The sequence below is a fragment of the Notamacropus eugenii genome, chromosome 5 (genome assembly GCF_028372415.1).
Source record: "Notamacropus eugenii isolate mMacEug1 chromosome 5, mMacEug1.pri_v2, whole genome shotgun sequence".
Lineage (NCBI taxonomy): Eukaryota > Metazoa > Chordata > Mammalia > Diprotodontia > Macropodidae > Notamacropus > Notamacropus eugenii.
The window spans coordinates 15,897,092-15,914,777 of record NC_092876.1 but is presented as its reverse complement, the minus strand read 5'-3'; the positions used below and the strand labels follow the sequence as shown (position 1 = coordinate 15,914,777).

At 37.8% G+C, this 17,686-nt stretch overlaps 1 pseudogene; it reads left to right on the top strand.

The window, feature by feature from the left end:
- Positions 1-13,716: 13,716 nt before the first annotated feature.
- Positions 13,717-14,519, top strand: LOC140508492 (olfactory receptor 14C36-like; annotated as a pseudogene).
- The last annotated feature ends 3,167 nt before the right edge of the window (positions 14,520-17,686 follow it).

Genomic DNA, 17,686 nt, shown 5'->3' with positions numbered 1-17,686 from the left:
CAGGAGTTTAAATATATTGAACAGCCCACTATCATACTTCCATAAACATATTACATGAAAACTTCAAAATGTTGCCTGCCCCTCACATTTTTTTAGCAAAAACATTTATCAAAGAATGAAACATAGAGATTGAAAACTTGATAATATATCAGAACTCTGATTGGGTACATGTTGAAAGAAAAAGACCCTTAATAGAAGGCTTTGATCATGACATTCATTTTTGGGAAACAGTTATTTTGAAAGCAATATTTGTTATATTTTATGCTAAATTTTGAATTGTTATTCTTCAGTATTATTTGTTGTATTGGCAACACAAGTGAATCAGAGAATGGAATGCCACCCTTCTCCATATTTATCACAGTACCCTGTTTTCAAAGCCACTGATATAATAACTGTTACCTTTCTCAAAGTCATCTGTCACTTAGCATTAAGACTTAAATATATCAAAATTACAATTTAAGAAAATGAAATTGAGTGTAATGTATTGTCGATGTTCATATTTATGTATTTATTAAATAATATGTAATAATTTATTTAAATAGTGCATAATGTACATTAATTTAATATATCATAATATATTGATATATTAGTAAAATATTTAATATTAATATTGTACTACTATTTTGATCGTTTTTCAGTCAGTTTAAAAGCACACAAATCTGCAAAGTACAGGGTCATAATGCTTCAGTCTTTAACCAATGTATTTAGACTCTAATATAAAGTTGGTTAACCGAATATTCATTCATTTCTGTTCAATATCGTAAATTTTGAGAAATGGGCACGTTAAAGACAATTGTAAATTTGCCCCTTGTTAAGGGGGCAAAGTTTTCAAATTTAAGTTTATTGTACAGGCCATCATAACAGCAGAGATTACAATATATTCTAAAAACAAATTTGAGGAAAGGAAGGCTTCCCTTGTGAATTATTAAGAATTTTGGTCAAGCACCCAGAATGTTTCAGAAGAATATTGAGAAGTTAGCATAAATGGTGTCTACACTGCATGGTTTTGCAGGTGGCCAGCAAAAGAGTAGTAATCAGGCCTTTTTTTAAAATTTATTTATTTATTTTAAGTTTCCACAAGATTTTGAGTTCCAAATCTTCTTCCCATCTCTTCCCTCCCCCACCCCAAGACGTTGTACATTCTGATTGCCCCTTTCCCCAATCTGCCCTCCCTTCTATCACACCCCTCCCTTCCCTTATTCCCGTGTCCTCTTTTGTCTTGTCGGGCAAGATAGATTTCTATACCCCATTACCTGTATTTCTTATATCCCAATTGCATGGAAAAGCAATTCCCAACATTCGTTGTTAAAACTTTGTGTTCTAACTTCTCTCCCTTACTCCCTCTCCACCCATCCCCACTGAGAAGGCAAGCAATTCAACATAGATTATACATGTGCAGTTATGGAAAGCACTTCCATTGCAGTCATAATGTAAAAGACTAACTGTATTTCCCTCCATATTATATTGTCCCGCATTTATTGTCTTCTCTCTTTTGACTCTATTCCTCCTGGAACGTGTTTACTTCTAATTAACCACTTCCCATTTGCCCTCACTTCTATCATCCCTCACTCCCAAGTCATCCTCTTACCCCCTAATTACCTATGCTGTAAGACAGATTTTCTTACCAAATTGAGTGTGAATGTTGTTCTTTCCTTAAGTCAAATAAGGTGGAAGTTAGGTTCATTCTTTCCCTCTCACCTCCCTGCTCCTCCCTTTCATTGAAAAAGCTTTTTCTTGCCTCTTTCATAAGAGATAAGTTCCCCATTCCATTTCTCCCTTTATCCTCCCAATATATTCCTCTCTTTCTCCTTAATTTTAGTTCTTTAAATATCCCTTCCTTTTCAATTTACCCTGTGCCCTCTGTCAACATATATATAAAATCCCTTCAGCTACCCAAATACTGAGAAAAGTCTCAAGAGTTACAAATATTATCTTTCCATGTAGGAATGTAAATAGTTCAACTTTAGTAAGTCCCTTATTATTTCTCTTTCCTGTTTATCTTTTCATGCTTCTCTTGATTCTTGTGTTAGAAAGTCAAATTTTCTATGCAGCTCTGGTCTTTTCATCAAGAATGCTTGAAAGTCCTCTATTTTGTTGCATGACCATTTTCCCCCTGAAGTACTATACTCAGTCTTGCTGGGTAGGTGATTTTTAGTTTTAGTCCTACTTCCTTTGACTTCTGGAATATCATATTCTAAGCCCTCTTATTCCTTAATGTAGAAACTGCTAGGTCTTGTGTTATCCTGATTGTATTTCCACAATTCTCAATTTGTTTCTTTCTGGCAGTTTGCAATATTTTCTCCTTAACTGGGAACTCTGGAGTTTGGCTACAATATTCCTAAGAGTTTTTTCTTTTTGCATCTCTTTCAGGAGGTGATCAGTGAATTCTTTCAATATTTATTTTACCTTCTGCTTCTGGAATATCAGGGAAGTTTCCTTGATGATTTCATGATAGATGATGTCTAGTCTGTTTTCTTGATCATGACTTTCACCTTGTCCCATAATTTTTGAATTCGCTTTCCTGGATCTATTTTCCAGGTCAGTTGTTGCCCAGTTAGATGTTTCACAATTGTCTGCTATTTTTCCCTTCTTTTGGTTTTGTTTTACAATTCCTTGATTTTTCATAAAGTCATTAGCTTCTATCTACTCCATTCTAATCTTTAAGGAATTATTTTCTTCATTGCGATTTTGGATCTCCTTTTCCATCTGCCAAATTCTGCTTTTTAGTGCATTCTTTTCCTCATTGGCTTTTTTGATTTTTTTCACAATTTGGGTTAGTCTATTTTTTAAAGTGTTATTTTTTTCAGCATTTTTTGGGTCTCCTTTAGCAAGCTTTTGACTCCCTTATCATGATTATCTTGCATCATTTTGCTCTACTTCTCTTACTTGATTTTCAAAATTTTTTTTGAGCTCTAACCCTAACCTGAGACCAATTCATATTTTTCTATGAGCATTATAATGGAGGTGCTTTAACTTTGTTTTGTTCTGTTTTGATGCTTTGGTCCTCCTTGTCACCAAAGTAAGATTCTATAGTCTGATTCTTTTTCCAATTTTTGTTCATTTCCCCAGACATTTATTTGACTTTCGATCTCTTTGTTAAGATAGTTCCCTGCCTCCAGTGTGGCTGGTGGGTGTATTGTCAGCCTCTTTATCCCCCCACAATCTGTGGGGTCAGCAGCTCCAGGAACAGTCACTGTCTCTGTCTTGAAACTGTTGTGACTGCCGCAGGTTCCCTTGTCCCTCTTCTCCCTCAACACCCCTGGGGTTGGTGCTGGACCACTCCACTCTCCTGCACTGGTCCCACAGGCTTTTTCTACTTATCTTCTAATTTCTTCTCAGCATTTTGGGGTACTGAAGTCTGGAAACTGCCACAGGTGTGAGAGATTCAGTCTCCCCAAGGCCTGCTTAGGTCTTTGTCCGTGCCAGTTTGACCCAAGCTGGACTGCTACCTGCACCCAGCATGGAGTGATAGACACTTCCCAGCGACTTTTCATACTACCTTAGGCGGGAGATTTGCTTCACTCCATCATGCTGTGGGTTCTTCAGCTCTAGAATTTGTTTAGAACCACTTTTGACAGGTGTTTGGCTGGGTTAGGGGGCAGTGCTCTAGAAAGTGCGAGCTGTTACACCATCCTCTTGACTCCACCCCTCAGTCCTCACTTCTCTTGCAAATTTATGTCATGTGAAGACGTACAAGGTTCCCTCCCACACACTACTGCTGCACACATTAAAATATATTTGGAGGCAAAGAAATAAGCACATACATTTCCATGTTATGTATTTGCCAGGCACAGTGTTAAGCAATGTTACAAATATTATATCATTCTAGATAATACATTGATACTATTCATGCTATCATTAAATTTATTATCTGAGACAATGTATTCAGTGAAATGAATACTTTCTACTTTCAAGTGACTCAGCATATTTAGAAATGAGTAATATATCTTGAGCATTGAAACAATTTGATGAAAGCACAGAGCAAGTTGAGCAGCCTACACCAAAGAACGTTTTCTGGGAGTCTTCACTACATGGGGCTGCCAGAATCTAGACGTCTCCTTTCTCATTCAATTGACTGATTTACTTTAGGCATATCTGGATGTTTACATGCCTCATGAACATATCCTATGCAAATAAGTTAATAGACAATTGGTGGTACTGGTTATTCAAAATTATTTTATTATCTTGCATGTAATAGTTTAGAGACCCATCAGGGTTGGAGTTCTCTAAAGATAAAGTCATCATAAAGTGTGGAGGCCCAGGACAACTATGCCAATGAACTTTGCAAAGACTTCAAGAAGGGAGAAAAAAAGACTACCAGGTCTGGAAAGCACAGTCATTCTGGTGAGTTGTTGCTAATTGTTGTATCCTTCCAAATCCTAATCTATTCTCTCTGGGACAGAAGTAAGTATGAAGAGGGAAGAGTCAACTTGTGATTAGCAAGGATCTCACTGACCTGTCCTTCTCACACCCTATCAGTAAATAGGCTATGGAATACTCTGCTATAAGGAATGGAGCACATGATGAATTCAAAGATATGTAGCAAGATGTACCTTGGATTGTGCAAAATGAAAGGTTGAATGAAAAGACCTTTATTAAGTACATACTATGTGTCCAACACTGTGCTTAGTACTGAAGATACAAATACAACTACAAGATAGTTTCTATCCCCTAGGAACTACTTTTTAATCATACTAAGTGCATGAGAGTTGGATGGGGGGATGTTTTGATCTGGAAAATTCAAGAATAATGAGAAAAACAATGGGGGAATTAATCATAACACTCATCAGAAGCACTGCTCACACTGATTGAATTAGAGTTCTTATAATAGAACTGGCAAGAAGAATCACAAAATTTTAGAGTTGGAAGAGACAACAGTGTCCAGTCATCCAATTAATCCAGTCATGCCAAGCCAGCAAGAATTTATTAATTGCATACTGTATCCCAGTCAATGTGGTAAGTGCTGGGAATGGAAATACAAGCGCAGTGAATGACAGTCGATGTCCACGTCGATCTAGCCCTCTAACTGGAGAAGACAACATCTGAAAGGAGGCTCCGAAGTGTGTAGTGGAGAAACATTATAGAGGCATGGTGGAGAAGGTCTATCTGGAGTCAGAGATGCAGCCTCCAATGCTATGAACATATGATTTGCCTAGGAGGAGAGATCTTAAAATCAAGACCCTAGGTGGAACCAGTCAGTCAGAGGAAGAGCTCAAAGGACAGAGAAAACTTGTGGTGTGAGAAATACAGGAGAGAAGTGAACGTTTGGGGTAATGAGGTTTCTGTGGCATGGAGGAGAAAGTCTGCAGAGTCAGAAAGGCAACCTGGAATGTAAGGCAACCTTCAGGAAAGGAGTTCCCACGATAATATACCTAACAAGAGATCATCTACACTTGGAAAAAGATCCTGAAGTTGGGAAAGATTGAAGGAAGAAGCAAAAGGGTTGCCCAAAAATGAAATGACTAGACAGTGTCATAGAAACTATCCACATGAACCTGGACAGATTTGCAGAGATAGTGGAGGACAAAGACACTGATGCATGGCATCACAAAGAATTGGGTTCAATCAAAAACTGAATAACAACAGCCTTGGGTCAAAAATTTTCCTGGAAAAAGAAACAATCATGTCTGAAAGAAGTCCTTTCCCTTTTCTTGGCAGATCAAGCAGTTCAGGAGTTTCTTCCAGACATCCAGCCTAAATGTGCATCTTTATGAAATTTAGACCCTCCTTCCAGTTCACAGTCTAATCTCTTCTCCACATAGCAGTCTGATAAATTCTTGAAGAGAATATTCATGTACTCATCCCTTTCTCCTCAATTCTCACTACTCTGGACTGCACATGCTCAGGTCTTTCAACTGATTCTCACATGAGAACTCAAGGACCTCTCTCCTTCTGTTTGCCCTTCTCTAAATCCTCTCCAGTTTATCATTCTGCCTATTTACATCTCATTGCCAAAGTTGAGCACAATACTCAGAGAAAGTCTGATGATGGTTGTGTACAATGGGACCCTTACCTTTGAAGTCCTGGAAATTATTCTCTTCTTGATGCCACATGTTTGGTTGGTACATTACACTGTTTTCATATATTGAATTAGTAATTAATAAAAATCATCAGAGCTCCCTCAGAACAATGACCTTCTATGCATACCTCCCACATTCAGTTTATTTTTTTAAACCCAAAGAGTCTTTATATTTATCTGTGTTGGATTTCATCATATATTCATCCCAAAGTTATAGTCAAATCATGTCAATAAGAATATGCCAAAAGCTACAGGTGAGATTTGAGTGCTAGGAATATACGTAGGACAAATGAGCATCTCTGAAAAGAGCTCAGCAGCCATCCCACCAAAGATGCTATGGTTCTTTGAACACTTTCTATACTCAATCATATACTTAGTACAAAGCATTAAGAGGGGAAATATAAGAGAATAAACAATTAAATAGCTCCTATTATGTGCCTGCAGCAATAATTTAAATGGAAAGATATTTCCCATTCACTAATAGGCCTAGGTGACCTGCCTGGGTTACATGGAAGTCTGAGCCACTGTGGTGGGAGTAGCTTGCTGAATGGGTGGAATAGGAGGAGGTGAAGCTCTTATATAGCTGAGAAGAAATTTGATCATGAAACCAGTCAGAGCTAGGAAAGAAACAGGCAAGCAGGCAGCTGACTAGCATGAGTAAAAGGACTTGTTTGTGATTTTGTTTAAGGGATCTTGCTTGTGATTTGTTTAATGAAACTAGTTTGTGGGAAGTCTAGCAGGGGGAAGTCTTAGGGATGGTGTTGTCCTCTGCCTTGCTATTGTGTATAGATTATGGTGGATTTGACTTTCTGGTTTCTGAATAAATGTTTTGTTTCCATGTGGAGAGTCTGTTGTACTTCTCAATTCGGAATTGTGCTGGTATATTCATGGTTGCTGTAGGTGTTGTGAGTATTGTGCTGGTGCTACGTTGCAATGAACTGGGCCAAGTGCTTTACAAACGTCCTCTCTTTTGATCCTCACCACAATTCTGAGAGATGGGTGCAATTATTTGCTCCATTTTACAGTTGTGCTGCCAAAAACAAACAAACAAAAAGAGGTAAAATGACTTGTCCAGGATCATGCCATTAGTCGGTGCTTGAGGTCAAATTTGAAAGCAGGTCTTCCAGAGTCTAGGCCCTGTGCTCTATCCATGAGCCACTTAGATGCATTAGGAATATAAAAACAAGCAGGAAAAAAGACGGTCACTGTCTCTTCTCCGCCCAATTCTATGGGAGAAGACAACACAAAGGAACATAAAAGTGGGGGGAGGTCAGCAGAAGGGGATTGAAGGGATACCCATGAAGCAGCGTAGTAGAGAAAGTATGAAGAATCAGGAGGGCAGTTCTGGCCTCGGGAGTCCTCATTAAAATAAATATTCTGAGAGAAACCATCAAATAAGCAGGGGAAGTCTACAGGGGCGGAGCATTCTTCTAGTGTGATAAAGCCAGTGGTGAAGTGAACTTCCAGGAGAAAGTTTTTGGGACATTGTAGAGAAAATTCAAGAGGAGGTTTTGGATTAAAGCATAGAAAAGAATAAAGGACCAGGCTGTACAAATATTTGGGGCTTGTCTCTTTATCAGCAAGTGGATTTCCAACCTCTCCTAGGTTTGCGTGGGACACAGCAGAGATGTAGGTTAAGTACAGACACAGAGTGCATGCCCAGGGTGATGACAAGGCATGTGTTCCAGAGAACTCAGGTTAAATTGGGTTCAATCCTCCCAGTGCGTTATTCAGTGGTCCAATTTAGAGAACAGAACACCAGCAGCCAGGAAAAGAATGAAGAAAGCACAAGGATGGTAAAATACACTAAAGCCTATTAAATTCACATGAAGAACCAAGAGAAGCTGGATAAAATGAAATGGCCAATACTATTTCCAGATGAATCATGTTGGTGCATGATCTTTCTTTCTTCTAGTAAAGAGGTGGTGGATCATGGTGAAGAATGTCGCATACTCCCTTTGATATGGTCATTTTATTCGTTTATTTTCATTAGCTATTTTTTTAAAGACAGTATTATTTTAAGAAGGCTATTTAAACCTTAATTTGGTATGAAATTTCAATTATCTTCATAAAATATTTGAAACAAAGTGATTCTGTATGTGAAACTCATCTATCCATATACATATCAAACACATGATATTCATTATTGTATGTTTATGACGATTGAGCTAACCAGTTGCACATTTATTTCATTCATATGATTTTAAAGACCACGGAAAAATCACATTTTCCTCCTGAATAAATGAAAACTCAATTTTATTTTAAACATTTTTAAATATAACTGAGAGATTAGTAGGATTTAGGAATCATCGTCGTTTATGTCTGCTTGTATGCATTAATGGGCAGTTAGGTGGTATAGTGCATAGTGTTGGACTTGAAATCAGGAAGATTCATCTTCCTGAGTTCAAATATAACCTCCTACTCTTTTCGGTTGTGACCTGAGGAAATTCACTTTACCCTTTTTTGCCTTGGTTTCCTTATCAAATCTGATGGACAAGAAAATGGCAAATTATTCCAGTTTCTTTACTAGAAAAACACCAAATGAGGTCATGAAGAGTTGAACATGACTGAAAAGACTGGACAATAATTTGCGTTTATGCTTGTAGAAACCTAAAACCAAGTCTCAGGATATGACTTAGTTTTGTTTCTTTCGATCCAGAGATAGCTACGGCAGTGAACCTGTTTCTGGGTTTTCTAAGTCTAGCTGGACACCAGGGATAATTTCCCTGAAGGCAGTGACAGGGCTATAATTGGCAGCATTCCAAAGGCTGAGTTCCAGCCAAATGAGAATGTCATTATTGTTCTGAGATGGTATAGGAGCCTTAGAATGTTGTTCCTCTCCTGAGAAATTACTGAGTCATTGTACCTCTGGTGTGAAGGTGCTGTTTATCAATTTGGAGCAACATGAGTCATGAGAGAAACTAGGAGCAAAGATCCCTGTTATTTTATGTGGGGAAAGAACAAGTAAGTTTGCATAGAGTGGTTCTTCTTTTCCTTTTTTTTCCTTTCCCTTCCTTCCCCTTTTCCTCTCACACATACATACTTCGCCCCCCTCTCCCCCCCCCCCCCCCCGGCAAGAGGTAAATAGATCTATGATCACAGAGAAATGTAGTTAATGCAGTGAAGAGCTCCCTTTGCTAATGCAGATCATCACCTGCTCTGCAAATTCTCTCCTTAGACAGTTCTATGAGCATGTTCCATGAGACTGAAGCTCACCCAATTACTCTGTCAGAGGCAATACTTGAACCTAGGTCTTCCAGATATAAAAGCTACCTCTCTATCTACTGTGCCATGACACCACTCCTTCATATTAACATGCATCTGTATACACATATGCTTATATAAAAATGTAGATTATATGTGTAGATAAGTATGTGCATGCCATATATCAGTAGATGCCATATATTCATGTGCAGGCAGCTAGGTGGTGCAGTGGAAAGAGCATCAGTGCAGAAGTCAGGAGGACTTGGATTCAAATCTCACCTCAGACACTTGACACTCAGTAGCTGCATGACCTTGGGTAAGTCACTTAACCCCAACTGCCTCATCCTGGGTCATCTCCAGTCATCCTGGTCACTGGATTCAGATGTCTCTGGAGGAGAATTGAGGCTGGTGACCTGTACAGCCCTCCCTCTCTCAAAACAAAGTCAAGTGCGGGTCATGTCATTATTTCTCTGATGGCATGGTCTTCTTCAGCAACGAATGATGAACACACATATTCATGTGTGACAGTTATCATTATTGTTTGTCCTTCACACTTGAGGAGGATCAATGACCTCACAGACGATGTTTTGACTCATGAGTAAATTAGATTAAAGTGAGGCAAAGTAGCACAAAGTCTTCAGCCTCACTTTTCCAATGACAATAGAATGTAAAGAATTGTCCTTTGTCCTCAGAATTCAGAAGAAGTAGTCTCCTGCATATTCCAACTGTTAAAGCACTCAACCTCCCACTGTCCCAAGGAACTAGCTGATTAACTTGCAGAGGAACTGATATGCCATTTCAGATGGTGATTTCTCACCTAGAGTTCCTTGCAGCAATAAGATCATAAGTGTGGTCTATCTCTTTATCTGTCAATTTGGTTGTCTATATCCCAAACTAATTACGTAAGTCAAAGTAGTTGGTATAGTTGCCCCATAGGTAGATATGTAGATAAAGTCAATATTGAAAATATTTGGATACAATGAAGGGAATAAAGATGATCAAAGAACTTTAAAATATTGCCAATTTTTCCAAGGTTCAGAATGCCAAGTATGGGATTAGTTGAAAAGATGGCATCTTAATCTGAAAGAAAATGACTGGGATTTATATTAAATATGTTCACACGTGTATTGTTTACATAACTATGTGCATTCACACATCTATGTTGCAATGCATTGTAACATATGTGTGCATATATACATATACCCATGTACACATGTTGCACACACATACAACCAACACCTATCTTTATATGAAGGGCAACTAGGTGGCACAATGAATAGAGCACTGGGCCTGGAGTCAGGAAGACTATTCTTTGTGACCTCATTTGGAGTTTTCTTGGCAAGGATACTGGAGTGGTTTGCCAATTCCTTCTCCAGGTCTTTTTTTAAATGTGTGAACTGAGGCACAGCGGGTTAAGTGACTTGACCAGGATCATAGAGATAGTAAGTGTTAAGAATAGGTTTGAAATCATGAAGTCTCTTAATGGTTCCCATCCCAGTACTTTAGCCACTATACCACCTAGCTGCCTCATCCCTTCCCTCAAGAATGTTGCAGTGGGGAAAATGGAGTGCATGTGAGAGTTGGAAAGAAATCTTTTACATTATATACATACATTAAATGTACCACATGCGGAGGTACTTGCCTGTAGTCCATGCTACCAGGAAGCTGAAAGTGAGTGTGTAAATGTGACTGCAGGAATTCTGAACTACACGGGGATTAAAACTGATTTAGTGTCCATACTATTTCTGGCAGAAACACGGTAAGCTTCTCCACTGATCTTGTATTGAAACTGGGCGGATAAGAGGCAGACAGAGAGGGTATGGGAGGGATATAGAGAAAGAGGAAAGGAATGGAGATGAAGGGGAAGGAAAAATAGGAGGGGCATAGTGACAGAAACAAGCACATAAACAGAGACAGATAGAGGGAGAAGGAGGGGGCAGAGAGAGACAGAGAAACAGAGACAGAGGTAGAAGAAGAAAGAGTGAGTGAAGGATACAGGAAGCAGAGAGAGTGAGAAAGAAGGAGAGAAGGAAGGAAGGAAGAAAAGAAGGAAGAAAGGAATAAATGCAAATATATAACAAGCAAATGTAAAGTATTTTCTGAAGTGGGGGGAAAGGATTAGAAACGGGGGGAAGGAAATCCATAAAGGACTCATGTAGGATGTGGCACCCAAACTGAGACATTTTATGATACAATAGTTAGTAGAGAGGTAATTCCTGGCATGAGGCACAGCTCTTGCAAAAGTGCGGAAGATGTGGGTGGAGATAGGTCATGATGGAATGCTATTCTCTTTCCAGGAATGACAGAAGTTAAAAATAAGCAAGATTGTGAAAGGTTCTAAGTGTCCAGCAATTTGATTTGCATTTTAACATAGAGGCTATAAGGAAACACTAAATATTTTGAAATTGGGAATTCAAGTGGGCCGATTTTCAGGGAATCACTGGTGGTTATGGAGAGACTGCACTGGATGAGGGAGCTCCCATGAGCACAGACATGACCAAGTCTCCAAGATGAGAGATGAAGAGATTTTGAACTGGTTCAGTGTCTTTGGAAGTAAAATAAAGCAAATGACTATGAGAGATGTAGTAAAGTGATAATAAGAGCAGGAAGCTGAGGATGCTAAAAGTAGACACAATGGAATAAAGACATTAGTCACTGGAGTTTAGACAGAAAGAAAAAAGACAGAGACTGACAGAAAGAGAGGGAGGGAAGGAGACGGAGAGGGATAGATAATCACAGACATTTGTTCCAAAAAGTAGCATATTTAGTGCATAGGCCCCGATGGGTATCAATTTAAATGAAATTGTATTCCTAATAATCTAATTTCACTTAATCTGTGTTAAAAATCTTATCTTCCAAAATTTAGTAATAGGAGAAAATTCTCATTTTCAGTAGCTTCACTCATGCTAAACAGAGTCTTGAACTGGCCCAATGCTTTCAAAAAGTAATTTGGAATTATTCTTTGATATGCTTTGACAAAGAGATTTCCTTAGTAAATATACACTAGAAAGTTGCCAATGACAACTTATAGACACATAAAACTTGTAGCAGTGCTTTTTGTTGTAGCAAAAGCTACAACAATTAATTAGGGAATAGCTAAACAAGTTGTAATACATAAATATAATGTCATATTACTCTGTTCTAAATGATGACTACAAAGAAAACAGAATAGAAAGAAGTCATACAATCTGAAGGAAGAACTGTTAAATGAGTATATTTAAGGAAAAATAGGTGCAATGACTACAACAGTGACAAAGGAAAAACTGCAACAAACGTATCCTAATTGAATTCTGGGAAGGGGTTACTAAGCTTGACTTGAAAATGCAAAGAGCCAAGCCCTTTCATAAAATCTTTGTTGCCGTGGGAAGGGACTGTGAGGGAGGTACAATTCAAAAACTGTCTGACTTTCTCAATGTATTGGCTGATTTTATAGAACTTCCATCCCTCTATTTTTTTTAAGAAAAAAAGAGTTAATATTAATTAAATGGAATGCATTTCAGGAAGGTGGCAGTGGAGGGCCATATTGAGAAATTGAGGTGATCTGAAAGTACAGGCAAAAGTGATTTGAATTTAATCTTAAAAATAACCAAACCCTGTACAATCCTACAGCCTTATTGTGCATATAAGGAGATTACTACAAAATTCCATGTCAACTTGGCCTCTTGTGCAAAGTTTGGAGAATCAGACTGATCAGGGTGTATTGTATTGGCAAACTCTTACAGGAGAAAAAGTAAGCAACAATCAAAGCTAGAAATTATGCACTGCCTATTATGTGTCAGTCACTATGCTAAGTGCTTAACATCTATTACCCCATTTGATCCTTTCAACAACCATGAGAGGTAGGTGCTATCATTATTCCTATTTTAGAGTTGGGACCACTGAGGTAAACAGTGGTTAACTAACATATTCAAAGTCTCACACCTGGAAAGCAACCGAGATTGGTTTTGAACTCAGCACTTCCTGACTTCAGATCCAGTGCTGTATCCACTATGGCACCTGGACTCCTAGAAGCTATTAACATCTAACTCCACAGATTAATCATGGAATGAAGGTGACCAGAGATATTCAAATACACTCCCATCAGCCACAATCCTGAATGACTCTGAGTATGGGGATCAGGGATGGGCTGGAGATGTGTTGAATGGAAACAAATGTGATTCAATTAGGAAAGGTTTTCATCAGGTTTGCTGCATGGCATTGAAATGATCATTGACATCAAAGATCAAAGATAATTGAAGTTTTCCTGCATCATACCCAGGTTGTGATCCGGGCAATTAAAGTATTATCCACAACAAGGACAGAATTCTCAGGTCCTTAATATATCAGGCAGAAGTCTATAGGGGACCATGGATAACAATCTTTTGCTTTCCGAAGGAATCAACATATTATTCAAAAAGTCTTATGTGCCAAGAATAACACAACGTATAATGTCTTCTTTTTTTAAAATATATTTTTCCCTTACTTCTTAGGTCACTGGATAAGAGGTTCAGGAAATGTCTAACTTTACAAGTGTGAATGAATTTCTTCTCATGGGGTTTTCTCATACCCGAGAGCTGCAGATAATCTGTTCTTTGCTTTTCTTACTGATTTTCTTGGCTACCCTGTTGGGGAACCTGTTTATTGTTATTGTTACCACTATTGACAGGCGTCTTCACACCCCCATGTATTTTTTCCTGAGGAATCTGTCCATTGTGGATGCCTGCTACACAACAGTCATTCTCCCTAGAGCATCCATAAACTCCCTGTTGAATAGCAGGGCCATCTCAAAGAGTGAGTGTGTGGCCCAAGTTTTCCTTGTGCTTTTCTTCATTTATTTGGAGTTGACCTGCCTCTCCATCATGGCCCGTGATCGCTATGTTGCCATATGCCACCCACTCCACTACACAGTGATCATGAGTCCCCGAGTCTGTATGCAGATGACTTTAACGTGCTTGCTTACTGGTCTCCTATATGCAGGTTTTCATACTGGTTATACATTTCGTTTGTCTTTCTGCCAATGCAATGAGATCCATCAGTTCTTTTGTGACATTCCCTCCTTACTCAAACTCTCTTGCTCTGAGACCTTCAGTAATGAAATAATTACAGTTGCCTCTGGTCTGGGAGTTGGAGGTGGATGCTTTGTCTTCATAATTGATTCATATATTCGTGTATTTTCCACTGTGCTGAAGTTTCCAGTGAAAGAAGACCAAAGAAAAGCCTTTTCTACGTGCATGCCCCACATCATCGTTGTACTGGTGTTTCTGATCTCAGCTTTTTATGTGTACCTTCAGCCATCTTCAGTTTCTGCATCCATTGAGGATATGATTTTTTCTATGTTCTACTCTGTAATACCACCCTTCTTGAACCCCATCATATACAGTCTAAGGAACAAACAAATAAAGGAGGCTGTGAAAACAGTGATAAAGAGACATATATTTTCCTAGAATATAACAAAAACTAGACATCTCTCTAACTTTTCCAGTCTTCTTACACTTTGGTAATATACTTCCACTTTTTCGACATTTCCCTGTCTATATTTTGTGATCCAGTGACAGTGCCTTTTTGTTATTCCTCCCACACAACAATCAGTCCCTTCAATATGACAATTTCCATTTACTGCCCCAATATCTAGAATTCCCCTTCTCCTTTTCTCTGCCTTCTGTCTTCCCTAGTTTGCTCTGAGGAAGTATATATCTCATTTTCTAAAGGAGGTCTTCCCTCTTCACCTCCTTCACTACTAGTGACTTCTCTTTTATTCTATCCCATTACCCTGTGCATATATTACTTGTAAATAGTCATTTACATGTTTTTTCCCCTATCAGAAGATGAATCATTAGAATGTAAAGACAGGGGCAATGCTTTTGCTTAATTTTCAACGGAAGCCTATAAAATATCTTCTCCCCAACATCATGGTTCATACAGACCCATGACTGGCTTTTTAAAGAAACCCTTAGAGCTTGCCCCCTCAGGAATGCCATCATATCTCCTCTTCCCCCCTCTAGCAATGTTCCCTGCTTGAGAAAATTGAATAAGGATTAGAATTTCTACATTTGATTCCTTAAAAAAGCACGTGGTTATCTTCAAGCAAAGTCAAAAATGTCATTACTTTTTTTGTTTTTCAAGGAGAAAACATTCCAGTACGTGTCTGAGTATTTCACTAATTTATTATGCTTTGTCTGTTTTCTTGCTTCTTCATTTTCTCTTCTACTCTAAATGTTGTTTATTATAACGCAAGGGAAGAGGTACTTATATTTTCCCCTTACATCGATCTTTGCCCAAATGTACTCCACTGTGATTCTTAAATCTGATTGATGGTTTACCTGATATAAGTATATCTTAATATATCATGGAATCCTCATACCCTACATTTTATACACCTTCTAAATAAGGTATGTATATCTATATTTCCAGTCATAGGATTAATTGCATGGAATACCAAGCATTTTCCATTCATAGACTTAAATCAATGATTCTTAGTGATACCCATGAGGTCAAATGTGTTTTCTAGAGTTTGGACCTCTGCTTCATGTAAATTGTGATCATGCATAGCCTAATAATAATATATAACATTTATGTAGCACTATAAGCTTTGCAAATCAGTCTTTAAATATTATTTTGATTTATCCTCAAAAAATTTGTTATTTATGTTCAGTCATGTCTGCCTCTTTGTGACCCAGATGGAGTTTTTGGCAAAGATACTGTAGTGGTTTGGTTTCTCCTTATTCAGCTCATTTTGAGGATGAAGACCCTGAGGTAACTGTGTTTAAATCACTTGCTTAGGATCACACAATTAATAAGTTTCTGAAGTTAGATTTTTTGACTTCAAGCCTTATACTCTATTCCCTGGTCCACCTAGCTACCTCAAGAATTTGTGAAAGTACTATTGCTCTGATTGTTTTACATTTGAGAAAACTGATGTAGGTAATGGTTAAGTAACTACCCCAGGATCATTAAACTGGTTAGTGTCTGAGGCTGAACTTAAAAAGAACCTGGAAAATAGTACATACAATGAATCTAACAAGGTAAATGGTAGTTACAACAACCAAAATAACTGACCACTGTGCACCATACTCGAAATTGTCTCTAATGAAGAGATTAGAAAATCTATCTTCTCTTTATTGAGTATATGGTGGAAGCTGGGAGATAATATATTGTTTGTGTATGTGTATGTACACTGACACACACAGATACACACTATATAATATTGATTGATATATTAGCTTTTTTGCATTTCTTTGCCCCTTCCTCATTTAGTCTTGAACTCCACGATAATGAATCTCCTCACCATGGAAATTTTGCCTTCTATTGGTGTTGCATCTTTTAAAGACAATCGCTTATTCTCAACCAATTCCCTGTCCGTTGTGAACTCTGAGAAAGGAATTTTTATTACTGTATAATGGCCTAAAATAAAAAGAAATACTGAAGTATCTGGATTCTGAATAGGGAGGGTAGATATGTCAGAACTGGGAAGAACAAATATCACAAAAAGGACTTAAAAATTAAAAATAAGGATAAAACTGCACATGTATTTCCTTTAAGGAGGAAGAAATACTTTATAAGAAACAAAAGTCTAAAAAGAAATCAGTAATATAACACATGGCCTCATTTATTGTTATTGTTGCAAGAAATTAAGTAGTAATTTCCACATACTAAGAACTTTACAAGTATTGTAACCTTGCAATGTCCCTACTCTTGGTGGCAATTTCCTATAGTCAAAAGATTTGTAAGCTTAATACCAGATCTACTCAATTATAGATTATTGGTAGGGGAACATCCGAGGTTGTCTAAAATTAAGCTATTAAGCATAGGACTTTAGACCAACAACAATAACTTAGGGTCCTTTAATTCTTAGTAGTACTGTGGAGAGAATTAGGTCAAGAGCTTGTGAAGTTAGCAATACAAACACTATTTTTGTCTCAGTTGGTTAATGTTAAAAAAAAAAAAATCTTTTTTGGTCCATATAGCAAATGCTTTGAAAAAAAGTATCACCTGACCAAAAGTCTGAATTGCTTTATCTGTTATAAACTGTGTTAAAAATAAATAAACAAACAAAAAAACAAATATTGTAACATTAGAACCTTATAATAACCATGTGAGTTAGATGCTATTTTTACTGTCATTTTATAGTTGAGAAAACTGAGGTATACAGATGTTGTGACTTGCGCAGGGTCAAATGGGTAATACGGTTCTTAGGTTTAATTACAACTCAGAGCTTCCAGTGCTCTATTCACTAAACTACCCACCTTCCTACTTCTGGAAAATAAAGTATTCAGATCAAATAGGATACATGATAGGGAAAACAATGGGGCACTGAATATTTAGATTATAATACCCCTTATGAGAGAGTTTCCCCAACTTGCATTTATACTGGCAGCTTGAGTTTCTAGAGAGACAGATGACTACTACTCTTCTCAGGCTTTTGTGTGTTCGTCCTTCATTTCTGAAGAAGACCATGCCATCAGAGAAATAATTACATGACTCGCC